This window comes from Mustela lutreola, chromosome 2 (assembly GCF_030435805.1).
Source record: "Mustela lutreola isolate mMusLut2 chromosome 2, mMusLut2.pri, whole genome shotgun sequence".
Lineage (NCBI taxonomy): Eukaryota > Metazoa > Chordata > Mammalia > Carnivora > Mustelidae > Mustela > Mustela lutreola.
Window position 1 is genome coordinate 46,266,524 of NC_081291.1, and position 12,838 is coordinate 46,279,361.

The window sequence follows — 12,838 nt, forward strand, 5'->3', positions numbered from 1 at the left end:
CATCCTTCTGCCCAAGACCCCTCTTCATCTCTGACACATGCATTTCTTCATAATGATAATACTCTGGAGCCAAATAAATGCACTGGTCGAGTAGAAATAGGCAGAGCTTCCATTCTTACTCTTGCCTTGGGGAAGAAGGAAATAAGTCCGAGTAAATGAGATGCTGACTTTAAAAGAAATGAATTGAAGAGTTGTGAGACAAGTCTTTTTTCTCTCATTTGTGGTGCTAATGCCTTTAAAATATTCTGTCACCTGTGTCAGTTTTGTGCATTAATTATTCCATCTGTCTGACCTGAGGTTTGGCTTTAGTCTTCACTATCTGAACTAATAATACCTACTGCTTATATTTATTATTTACTATATACCAAGAACTGCACTAAGCATATTTCTCAATCAGCATAACCCTTTGGGATAGGTACTGTTATTAACCCCACTTTACAGCCAAGGAACCTAACCCTCCCCCAGAGGGACACCTTTCATAAATAGCAGTGCTGAGATTTAAAGCAGTGTTGACCTCATCCGCTGGTGCCTGATTTGGTTTCTCCTTAGCTGGGCTTCATACCATTCTCATAAAGTCGCTTCCAAAACCTGGAGGCTATCTATTATCAATCTTGCCTCCTAGAAAGATAATCCCCCCCATTAATTGCTTCAACTGCCCCTGATGGCATACCTCTGTAAAACACCACTATGCAGTGTCTAGCATCAACTCCCCTCCATTCCCAGAAACACAGGCTGGAAAACCTAAAGGAGACTCCCTAAGAAGACTGTGTTCTATTGTTCCCTGATCATCCAAGTTGTGTATTTTTACCAGAGGCTTGCCTTCTTTCAAATAAACTCTAACTTACATATAATCAGTATGAGAAAGCAGAAAAGAGACAAAAATACGAATCTTGGGCAATTTTCTAGACTTCACTTCCTTAGAAAGTTCTTAAATCTTATTCATTTATAGGCAGTACCCTCACACCCCAGTTGCAAGGGGCCTTTTTACATAGCTGTTCTACTCTTCAACCTTCTACTCTAAACCCTAACATCTCCTTTCCCTGGAGCTGTGACCCCCTGGTATCTCCACAATAGTTCCACGATAACATAAAGGAGATGAACATTAGTAGCATCAGTATTTATCAGACATCTATGAAGGACATCAAGAAACACTACAGAGACCAAGATAGAAGATTATTGTTATTAAATTTACACTATGTCTTCAAGGAATTCCAAAGATGATTCTGCAATAATATATCCTTCCAAATTCTCCAAAAATTCTAAGCTTGGACATCATGAGGAAATGTCACCACACTCTTGCCTGAAGCTGTTCAGTAATGAGGGGTTAATAATTGTCTAGCAGATTCCCCAGTGAAAAGTACCAAAGGCTTCTCTCCAGCTTGCTTCTAAACTGGTCACTGGAAGTTAAGATTCAGGTTCATGGGCGGTTTCCAAAAACCCATTTCCACCTTTTGCTCTCAGACACCCCCCACTTTGAATAGACTGCATTCCCAATCTTCCGGTTGTCTGAACACACTTTCACACCTAACAAACGGGAAAGCTGTAATTACAAAGTTTCGCAATCGTTTTTTTCTGAAGCCTTCCTAAATCAGAAGTGGCTTCATCATTCATTTAAATGTCCGCAAATACTACTTCCCACAAGGGCACGAGCCAGCTCCACAGCCACCTAGATATGCAAACACACAACCCAAGTGATCACCCTGAGTGCTGCGTTGGTGGTATAGTGGTGAGCAGAGCTGCTTTCCAAGTAATCGCCATGCATTTTAAGACAAAGGTCAGATTTCATACTGAAACTTGGCTCTCTGTTGGGTTGATTTTTTGCGTGATTTTTAGCCTCTGAGCCCAAGTTCTACATTATGCAGAGATTGGGCCCCTTTGTACCTAGGTCGGTCCTTTTTTTTTTTTTTTTTTTTTTGGTATGTATTTTACTAGGAAACGGCGGTATGCTTTGCCTCTATAACCCAGCCGCAGCCTGTCGTCCCCTAAACAAAAAGCGGCGGCCCACTGCTCCCTGCGGCGGTCGCGGCGGCGCAGGGCGGCCAGGCCACCCGAGACCCGTGGTGCTGCGCCTTTGTTGGGCGGGCTACAGATGGTGCCCCAGCACGGGGCTGAGCCGGGGGCGGGAGGCCGGGAGGGGGAGGCCGGGAAAGGGGTCGGGCGGGAGGGGAGGAGACCGCCGTGCAGCCAATCGGCGCGCAGCCCATCAGCTGACCGCTTTTGCTTACACCAGGTGCACGCCGGCTGCGGGGAGCACAAAGCGGGGCGCACGGAGGGCGCCGGCAGCGAGCTGGGGAGCTAGGCGAGGCCCGTGCGCCAGCGCCCGCAGCGCCCTCGGGTTGGGGAGAGGGGCTGGTGGCGTTAACCCAGGCGGCGGAATCCGCGCGGTGGCATCCCTACTTGCCCCGGGTGCCTTCCTCGGGACCTGGCGGCTCTCTGCCTCGCCCTCTGCACCCTACTTCTCCAACCCTTCTTCCCAATCCTGACTGCCTCTGCCCGACCCCCGAGAGTCGGATTGAGCCCAGGCCCGCGCAGCAGCTGTTGCTCGTGTCGTTGCCTCTCCTCCTGTCTTGGTGATCTGCTGGGAACCCCCCAAGGAGCCAGTGCGCGCTGCGGGCTGGGAGGGAGGCGCCGCTCAGCCCGTCGTCCTCCTGCTGCTGCCGCGGCGGGTCCGTGCGCACCCCACACCCCCGCCAGCCGGGCCTCGGGGTAAGTGCGCTCCCGTAGCCGGGCGGTGGCGTGCGGTTTGGGCTGCAGCTGGGGGAAGTCGAGGCAAACTTGGCAGCGTGGCGGGCCCGAGACGGTCTGGGGAACGTTGGGATAAGATCGCGGGCCTACGGGGAACGAGGGGGCGCGGCTCATGGAGCTGGGGGAAATGACCAAGTCGGGGTAACGGGAATCTAGTAATCCTCTCCCTACCCCCTCACCACACCCTCCCAAAAAACCCCACAGTGGTGGGGTACAGCGGTAGTTAGGAATGAAGGCCAGACAGAAATGGGCGAAAGGCAGTGACAGGAGAGAAGCCCGCTGAATTTCAGGGACCGAGGCGAGGGAGGGTGATGCCCGGGGATCCAAAGGAAGGAGGGGCTGGCTGCTGGGATGTGAACCCGTGAGGCAGCCGGGGCCGGAGAGGAGCGCGTAAAGGGGGCCTGGGGAGTTGGAAAGAGAGCCAAGAGATGGGAAGGGAAGGTGGCAGGTAGTGGGAAGAGGTTAGAGGAGGGATTTCTTGGCGGTGGTCTCGGCGATAAAGAAAGGGTCAAGGAATGCAATTCACAAAGCGTTGAGAGTAATGAAAGAGCATTAAGAAGAAAACTCAGTTGCCGGGCAGTGTAAATGGGGGAAAAGACCTCACCCTACACGTTTTGAGTCCAGGAGTAGCAGCCTCAGGAAGCTTGCCAGGGATGCTGAAATGTCAGGGAAGCCTCCGTCTGCTCCGGGAACCGAGCCGGTGCTGAGTTCCCCGCTCGGCCGGGGTCGGAACAAGGAAAGTTTGCCAGCGAGTGTCCTTTGTGCTGTGTGGAGAGGGGTGTGGGCAGCCCCCGACTCGGCGTTCCCCGGGACCCATCGCGACAGCCTCCCGCGGCAGCTTCCCTGCCTTGGCAGGCTGGGGCGGTGTAGAAAGATCTCACCACGGGAGCGGAGCCACGCACCCAGGACTGGTGGAAAACCCGTCCCGGGACCCTTCTGAAGGAGTCGAGGTACCTACGCGGAGTGGGATACTCCGCGGTGGTAGCTGAGCTGGGAGAGGGGATTCTTGTCTGTTGGGTTCACCGCTGTAGACCCAGGGCCAAGTACAGTGCCTGGGAATGAGTGAATGAATGAACGAATGAATGGCAGGGTGTGAATAGTTTTGAGGCTTTTGAACTACACACTTGAACTACACAGGCAAAGACCAAGAGTCCAAGAAAATGGATCCTTCCCTAAATCTTATATCACCGTTAGCATTTTCATTTCCAGACCTACATAATAAAGGAAAAGCCGGGTTAAGTGAGGGAACAGGTATTGCTGATTTGGGCTTTTGCTTGTAGAATTTTCTGAAAGACAATATGTTGTTCTGTTTTGCAGTATGCTTTGCTGCCACGGTCTAAATAATATAATAAGTGCTCATTACTTCCTTTTTTTAAGAGCTGGGACTAGAGATGTTGAAAGTTCAGGAAGGCACTTTGATCAGTCTAAGTCTAGAGTAAAAGTGGTGTTGTTGGTTCCTTGGCCATGTGTGTCCCAAAGTCTCTGATTTGCATGCAAATGTGAGCGAATCCTGGCAGATGTCTGGCCTCATCCATTCACATGGAAGGAATTTGAAAAGACGAGGAGTCTTTAGTTAACAATAGACCTTAAGAAAATGGAATAAAGGCGCAGTGTGAGTTTTTCTGTTTAGGAATTCCATGGCTTGCTGACACCTTTATTCTAGAGCCAAATTCTCTGAGTGCTATTGTGTTGAAAGCTCAAAGTACTACTTGCTCTTTACCTGGTTGAGTATTTTTGTGCGACATTCAAGCTGGATGTTCTGAGCTGGATAGTGAGGAAAATGTTTATATGAAACAGGCAGTAACTTTAATCCATTTCTGGTGGTTTGAGGTGATTACTGAATTGACCTTTTAACTTTAAGAGTTTTTCTTTTTCTTTTTGTAATTTTACCCCCTGCTCACATTTGCTCTCCATCCTCAGAGATAGACAAATGGGAAAAAGAGCTGCAGTGGACTGATGTGAAGAATATTTACTGTTCAATCAAAATGATTTTAGTTGTTAAGGCATCATCAGACTTGCAGATGGTAATGAAACCATCATGTTCCTAGTCACCTGAGAAGTTTTCGGGTCAGAAGACCAAACAGTGAATGGGAGGCAGTCATGCACTGGACCCCAAACTAGGGAAATTTTGCTTTGTCTAACATTAGCTAATAGACCACTGCACAGCTTACCTCCTGGAGAAGTGTGACCACCAAACAAAAGGCCGGTGGTGTGGGCTGCACGTGAGCCCTGGGATTATACCTACTGACAAGCCAGCCCCTTTAGCCTCTTCTTTTGTCAGTCTGAAATACTGTTGAAGGGAAAAAGAACCTATTGACTAAACAGTGCTTGCCCCTGTCTTCTATATCTATACTGAAAGGGACATTAAAATACGGTCCCCCCCTCAAAAGACAACATTGTTTTCTGGGCTTAGTGTTTGCAGGGGAGGGGTGCACAACAGATGTTAGTCTGTTATTTTACGTGTTTCCTTTAAGTTATTTTTGCGGTTCAGTGACTTTTACACATAAGGCAGTATTTTCCCAGGAGGAGAGACATGAATTGAGTCAAGTTTAAGTAAGAAAATATGATAGCCAAAATTACATTTTGTGTCTTAAAGCTATCAAGAAGTCAGAAAGTAACAAATCATTATAATAAACACTAACATGATGGAAACCTGAGATTCTGTCCTCATTATGGACTTGAGGGTTAACTATAAAATAATTGACTTTTCTAAACCAGGCTATAAACCATTTTACTGTCCTGTATCTAGGTATTGTTGCAACAAACCAGCTAACTTTCAAATGACCACAGCCTCACCTCTGTGAAAACTCTGGTTATTATCCTGCCTATGTGAAATCTTTATTCTGCAGTTCTCACAACGGAAGATTAGAGCGCATTCCTTGGTAAATAAAAGTAATAAAGTACTTATTGTTTTGAGAGATCACTGTGCTAAATAAAATCCTAGACCAGATCTAATGGCAGACTGTGGCCCTGAACCATAATACACGTAGCTCTGCATAGTATCTGGGATTCAAAAAAAGCAAGGGAGAACTCGGCCATTGATCTCTCTCCAGTTAGGCCCTGCTAAAGGCTAGTTTCTTGACCTGAACTGCTGGAGCAATTACCACATATCCTAAAGCAGGGACACTCCTGGGAAAAAACTGGTAGTACGCAAAGAAAATCTGTCTATGTAGCGTTCTATTGCTACTTTCCAAGTTAGTTGGGTATGACTATAAATACATAGAATGGTGGGCTTTTTATGCCACCATAAACAAGCCATGTACCATAAATAAATATAGTAAATTATAGGATCTGCATGTCAATTTTTACTAAACTTTCATAATGTTTTCTTAAAATGTATTTTCAGCTACAAAATAATAGTTCTTTGAATGATTCACTTGAACACTAATGTAAGGTTACTTAAATATTATATTTAATTTCTCAAAATTATTATGCTGAATATCAATTTGGGGTTAAGCCAGTCCGGAGATAAAGCAAATTCCATTTTAGGATCATATTTTGGCTTCTGGGAACAATGGAAGTTTCTTTGACTCATGAATAGAGCTTTGATTAATATTTTATTCAGGGTGAGAATATAATTATATAGATGAAGTCAGGAAAACATGTGTCCTCTCTTATTTTTGCCTTAAACTATAGAATGGAGACAAAAATTAAACCCTATCTATACAATGCAAAAGTTACTATCCAAGGGAATCATTCGCTCTAGAAATCTTAACCGACGTTTGCTTTCTAAATTTTTTATTTTAGCATATTACCATCTGCCTACTTTATAGATATATTACAGGGTTTGACCTCTAAGTCTTAAAACATAGACAGATGCATAATAAATAGTTGACATTGCATTTACAATATGTAAGAAAAAATATAATATGTATTTCTGGACCAATGGCACCCATAGAACTGTTATGCATATTATTCAACAATTAAAATATATGCTATTTTATGTTACACTTTTTAAAGAGAAACATTTGGGTTACATATTATTTAATTTTTTACTTTTTGGATATTTTCAAAAAGTCTAGCAAAGGTAGGATATTATTAGCAATTTTACTCATTATTTGGTTTTGATAAGGAAGCTACTATCTAGTGCTAGCTGGCTTATCTTAGATGTTTCATAACCCCGCCAGCCCGAAGTTTTCTCTTTTGTAACAGGATAGTGTTGTGTGGATAGAGCTGAGAGGACTGACTCTCCCACTGAAACTGCTAAAGGGTTTGTGGCAGCTGTGCTTCCATAATATAACGAACAAACATTTAACCTGGATGGAACTATTACACTTACTGGACTGAAAATTATACCTGACATGCAAAGAAACTAAGCTTCAGCTTTCAGTGCTACACAACCAAATTCTGTCAACTTGGACTTGAGACGAGTTGCTTTGACTTAACCACACTTGGATTTGAAAGTTATGGAATGAAACTGCTTTTACAGTGGCTTATTGCCTTCCATTTATGCTCCTTATGGCCAAGGGTTTGGAATGCTATTTGAAAGCTCTGATTAATATAAATGAGTTGTAATTTTCTGAGCCAGGCCATCCTACCTCACATCTATTATACCCCTGGCAGACGTGTGGACTCCACAGCTGTCCCCTCATTTGTGTATGAAACAGACACATTGGTGGCATTTTTTGGTTCCCATAGTTACAATAACAATATACATGTGACATGACATCCTTCTGCGCGAAAGGTTTTTTGTATTTTGTAGAACTGGGAATGAAGGACAACTGTAAAGTTTGGGGGATACGTAAATTAATCTGCCATTGTTTTCTGGAGCCACCATTTCAATCATGAGAGCTGTCCCTCACTGGTATCCAGGACAGGGCAATTGCAAGACTTTGGCTCACAAAGATTTCCAAGGGAGGCATTTCCAACAATGCATCACCTCTATAGGAGAATGCCCATTAAATATTCATTTGAAAATATTTGCTCTTCCTATTTATGACTGCCCTTTGTAGAGATAATGTATTAGGATAGCCATTTTCAATTCATACAGGAAAAAAAGACAGTACCAATATTAGCATCCATCTCCGTAAGACCTAGGAGACCAAAAAAAAAAAAAAAAAATCAGTTTGCACTATTAAGCAGTAAGCACAAAGAGAGAATCTTCATTTAGGAACACTAAAAAGCTTTGCAAAGAAAGAAAGGTTGCTTAATTGGTTTCATGCCTATAATTTTCCCCTCTAGAAAAAATGTTAGTATGGCAATAAAGAATATCATTAACCTGCATTGTTATTTCACAATAGTAATAAGTCTTAATTTGCATCCATAATAATCACTGTAATCAAGTACTGTACAGGGAGTCAGGAAGGCATAGGCTCATTTCCCAGCTCTGACACTAATGACTGAATGTGTGACCTTCTAGATGTCCTGCAACCCTCCTGATGCTTCATGTCCCTGAGTTGTTGTAAAGGATGCAGGAATGCTAGATGTTTCTAGCAATACCACTGCAAGGAATTTTATTTCTGCCCTAAATGCCATGATTAGATGGAGAGCCAAAGGTCTGGGGGAACATAGCCATGATGCTCTTTTCTGCAAGGTATTTTTTTCTGGCTCCTAATCCCACAGCTAAGAAAATTTTTTGTTCCTTTAAAAATTTTCTCCCCCTAATGTGACAGTTCCCTATCATTTCACCTGGGTCTTCTTGAGTGAGATAATTTTACCTGGGATACAGGAAGCTGTTTATGATCTTGGAACACTTGTTCACCCAATGAATATATACTGAGCTCCAGCTGTGTGCGAGGCGTTATAGGAGGTACTAAAACCAAAAGAAATTAGCTTGATTTTTCTGCAGCTTGTACATTAAATCCATCAGAAGCATTTTGTTTCCATCAGTCATGTATTCTTCTACAAATATTTATGTAGTGTAAAAGGCAGTCTGCTGGATCAAGAATAGGGATTTTTCAACTGGGGGGTAATTTTGTCCCCCCCCCACCCCCCAGGAGAAACTTGGCAGTATTTGGAGACATTGCTGGTAGTCATCACAACTGAAGGTGGAGGATGCTACTGGCATCCAGTGGATATAAACCTGAGATGCTGATAAACATCCTAAAATGCATAGGACAGTTTGCCCACAACAATTACTTGGTCCAATGTTAATAGTATCAAGGTTTTGAGAAACCCTGCTCTAAAAGACACTGGCTCTGCCCTCAACTGACTTAAAGTCCATTAGGGGTTACAGAAAGGGGTGATGAGTGCAATAAAGTGTGCTGTGGTGGTGAAAGTGTGAGCTACGAAAGAACAGAAGCAGGAGCCTTAATTCAGATTTTGGACATCAGCAAAAGCTTTTAAAAACCTTAGGGTTAATTCACAGAACAGGCTTTCACCAGGAGCACAAGTGGTTGGCAGGGGACAATTTTAAATCTAGTCATATTGAACACAAATGAGTGAGATGGTTGCTTATGAGAGGGTAGACCCCTCTAAACTGGTTAAAATTCAGTGTCTCCAGCAAGCCGTAGAGGAAGCTAGAAAGAGAATGAAGGTCAGTTGTAAAGAACCTTTAATAGCACATGCTGCATAAGGAGAAGATGGGCTTCATTGACAAAGAAAGGGAATAGTGCCTCATGTTTTAGAACTTCACTTTTTGCAGAGTTCTTAAATATGTATTTCATTTGACGTGTAACATTCTGAGACACCAAGTATCATTCTTTCTCTCTTTTTTCAATAACTAAGGGACCAGAGCCTCGGACAGGTTTGGTGTGACCTTGGGCAAGTCACTTAATACCTTTCTAAGGTTCCACTGTAAAAGAAGAAGGGTTGCAACTCTCACTTTTCTAGTGTAAGTTGAATTTATGTAAGGTCATACATCTAGCATAAGACTGGATCTGGGATGAGACCTGAGGCTCCTGGTGTGCGCCAAGCCTGCTTCCTGGACTGTGGTGACAGAACAGGTAATATGACAGTGACTCAGCACTCTAGCATTTGGGTTACTAAGGAGAGTGAGGATCTGGGATGTATCAATTAAAATGTATGATGCAGGGAAATTTAAGCTGGGTTTCCCAGACACCAAAAGACCAATCAGACTCTCTCTCTTTAATATCTTACCTCAACCTGATCTTAGAAGTTTAAAAAAAATACTTGTAACAAGCTGGGAAGGGTTCATAGGAGAGTGTTGGCGAGGAAAGAAAATGATTTATCCCAGAACACTGGCAAGAACTTGAGGGTCCTCTGCTTACAAAAGAGAAGCAATAGTGGCATGGTTTTTTGGTTCTGTTTGGCAGGGATATTTTAACTTTGTATGTATGTACACACATACGTGCACACACATATATACAAACGGGAGGCAGATTCCATACCAAAAACAAGTTCATGTTTTTGTTTTCAGTAATAAGACTTATTTATCAAAATGAGCTTTGTAAAGAGCCTTCTCTCAAGGTCTTAAAGATCTAACTTCTCACTTCTCTGGGATAGCGTAAAGTTTCCTTGTGAGAAGCAAAACCGAGAAGCTCCATGACCACAATTCTCAGATTTCCAAGTTCATGAGTGATAGTTACGTAGGACTTCGGTATACGTCCTGAGAGTTTCCCGAACACCAATGGAATCCACAGTAACTCATCCAACCATGATAGATGCACCAAAGACACTGGGGTGGCAATTAACTGGATTTCTCTGCTTGTTCTTCCAGCTCATTATGGTTTTGTGCAGTGAGGACTACATGTAAGGTTTAAAACCCCCCAAAGGACTAGTTAGTTCTGCTATGTCCTTTGGGAACAATCTATCTCTGGAATCCCAGCCAACCTCCTCACATACTCACAAAGTCGTCATTTCTCACCTGGGAAACCTGGTTAAAAAAAAAAAAAAACAAAAAAAAACCCCCGAGTGTCTTCAAAGTCATCTCAGAGAAAAACACAAAGTATGTAGGCAGATGCTGGTGATTTTTTCTCTTCATGCATGAAGAATAGCACTGTCAAAGTAGAACCCTAGTAAAGAAGCTTACAAATGGTTATACCTTCAGGAGAGACAATGGAGTGAGAGATTACTAACGCAATTAGTAATTGGGAGGAAAATATTACATAGGGCTCCTGAATTATATCCCCACTATATTACTGAATATAGTAGCGGTAGGGGAAAGGTAATGATACCCAAAATTATGTGCCTTTCTACTGTGTCAGGAACCATACCATCCATCTTATATGCATCAACTCAGTTAATCCTTGCAAAAACTCTAATATGGATACCCACTTTACAGTGCAGGAAACTAAGGCACAAAATAAGTAACCTGCCCAAGGTTATACAACTAGTAGTGTGTACTCAATATTTGTCAAAGAAATGAATGAGTATATATCTGTTTTAGAGGAAAGAGTCTTTTATTTCCCAGTTTAGAGCAGTCCTGCTTTCTAGGCAGGGCACTTGTAAGAACTGGCTCTGGGAGTGTAGATGACAGTTTCCGAGCTGGTGACTGGTAATGCAAGGATGTGAACTTGGGTCTGGCTGACTCTGAACTTGTGCTGTTAACATACCGGGTCTTTGTTTCTTCATCTTTAATTGCAGCTATAAAACAAAAGAATTGGACTAGACTAGCTCTCCTAGCCCATCTGGCCCTAAAAATTCTGTTATTCCATTATTAAAGTGAGGTTTATATAGAATAAAACGTGATGTATTTTATTATTTGAATTTTGAAATCTACCTGAGATTTTTATTTAATCAGTCGTCATTGAATTGTTCTTTAAACAATTTATATTGGCATTATTAGCAGAATATTTTTTAAAGATCTATTTATTTTAGAGGGAGTGAGTGTGCACACAGAGGGAGGGGCAGAGGGAGAGGGAGAGAGTTGCAAGTGGACTCCTGGCTGAGTACAGAGCACGATGCAGGGCTTGATACCACTAACCCCAAGATCATGACCTGAGCCCATATCAAGAGTCAGATGCTCAGTGAGCTAGGCCACCCAGGTGTCTCATTAACAGCATAGTTTTAAATCATATTTAAGATTTTTAAAAATTTAATGAAAAAAATTTTAATGAATAAAAATGCATAAAGATGGCATTCTTCTAACCATTACCATCACACTGCATATTGTTATATCATCATTGTCTAAATTTAGAAGGTTTCTAAAAACTGAAAACCATCTTTCTGTTACACAGAAAAAAGACAGGAGTAAAATGATTAATTTTGAGAAAAATTAGTATCTTTGATATTTGCAGAATTTACTTTGCTGACTCACAATGAAAAGTATTGAGTGATTTTTTACAAGAGCTTAAAACTGCTAGCAATATTAAAAACGACTTGAGTTTGCTTCTAAAGATTGTTTTGCTGTAAGGGATCTTTCTGACATGCAAGTCATACATTGGAACGATGTGAGTCATTACCATGGTGCTACTCGATGCATAGCCCAGGGCAGGGCTGAAAGTGAATAACTAGATAGGACTCAGAGTTGGGAGGAATTGGTTCCAAAACTACATATTTGCTGTCTGGTCGAGAGTGATTTCATTAAACCTCAGTATCCTCATCTGTAAAAGAGAGTTAATGGTAGAACTTGCCTTACAGAATCATTAGACTCGTTCAATGAGATCATGAATTTACAGCCCTTTGCACAGTTCCTGGACCAAGGGAAGTACTTTGTAAATAGGAGCATTTAGTAGATTTTGAAATCTGACCTTTCTGAATATACAGTGTTTGATTTCAAGGATGCTCACCCAAAGGAGAGTGGAGAGATTTTAAGAGACAAGATTCAGACTAGATATTTGTGAAGTCCGTAGTTCACATGGTTTTCACCTTTGTGGTGGACCCCAAGAGAGATTTCTGTTGACTCATTCAAGAAATCTTAAGTCAGCTGATGTGTTTTAAAAGGCAGACAGATAAATACATTACAGCCATTTTTGTTTGTTTCTACATTATGTTCTGTATCTACTTTCTTTTCTCACTCTGGAAGTATTATAATGCCCCGAAGTTGTAATTCATATAGTCATTATATATATATATATAGCTCTGAACCAAATCAGAGAAAATGTGATTAAATGAATTATATATGATACATATATCATTCATATATGTATATAATTCATATAATCACATTTTCTCTGATTTGGTTCAGAGCTACCATTCCTCAAACAGGAACTGAATTCAAGACATTGTCAAAACTAGCAGACCCAAAAGCTTC

The 12,838-nt window shown here is 42.3% G+C and overlaps 1 protein-coding gene across 1 annotated transcript in view; it reads left to right on the plus strand.

Annotated features, from left to right (window-relative positions):
- Window positions 1–2,217: 2,217 nt before the first annotated feature.
- LRRN1 (leucine rich repeat neuronal 1) overlaps window positions 2,218–12,838 on the plus strand; it is a 39,186-nt gene continuing 28,565 nt past the window's right edge. Inside the window, exon 1 of the mRNA XM_059161552.1 lies at window positions 2,218–2,706. The gene's annotated coding sequence lies outside the window, so the exon portion shown is untranslated. The remainder of the gene's footprint in view (window positions 2,707–12,838) is intronic.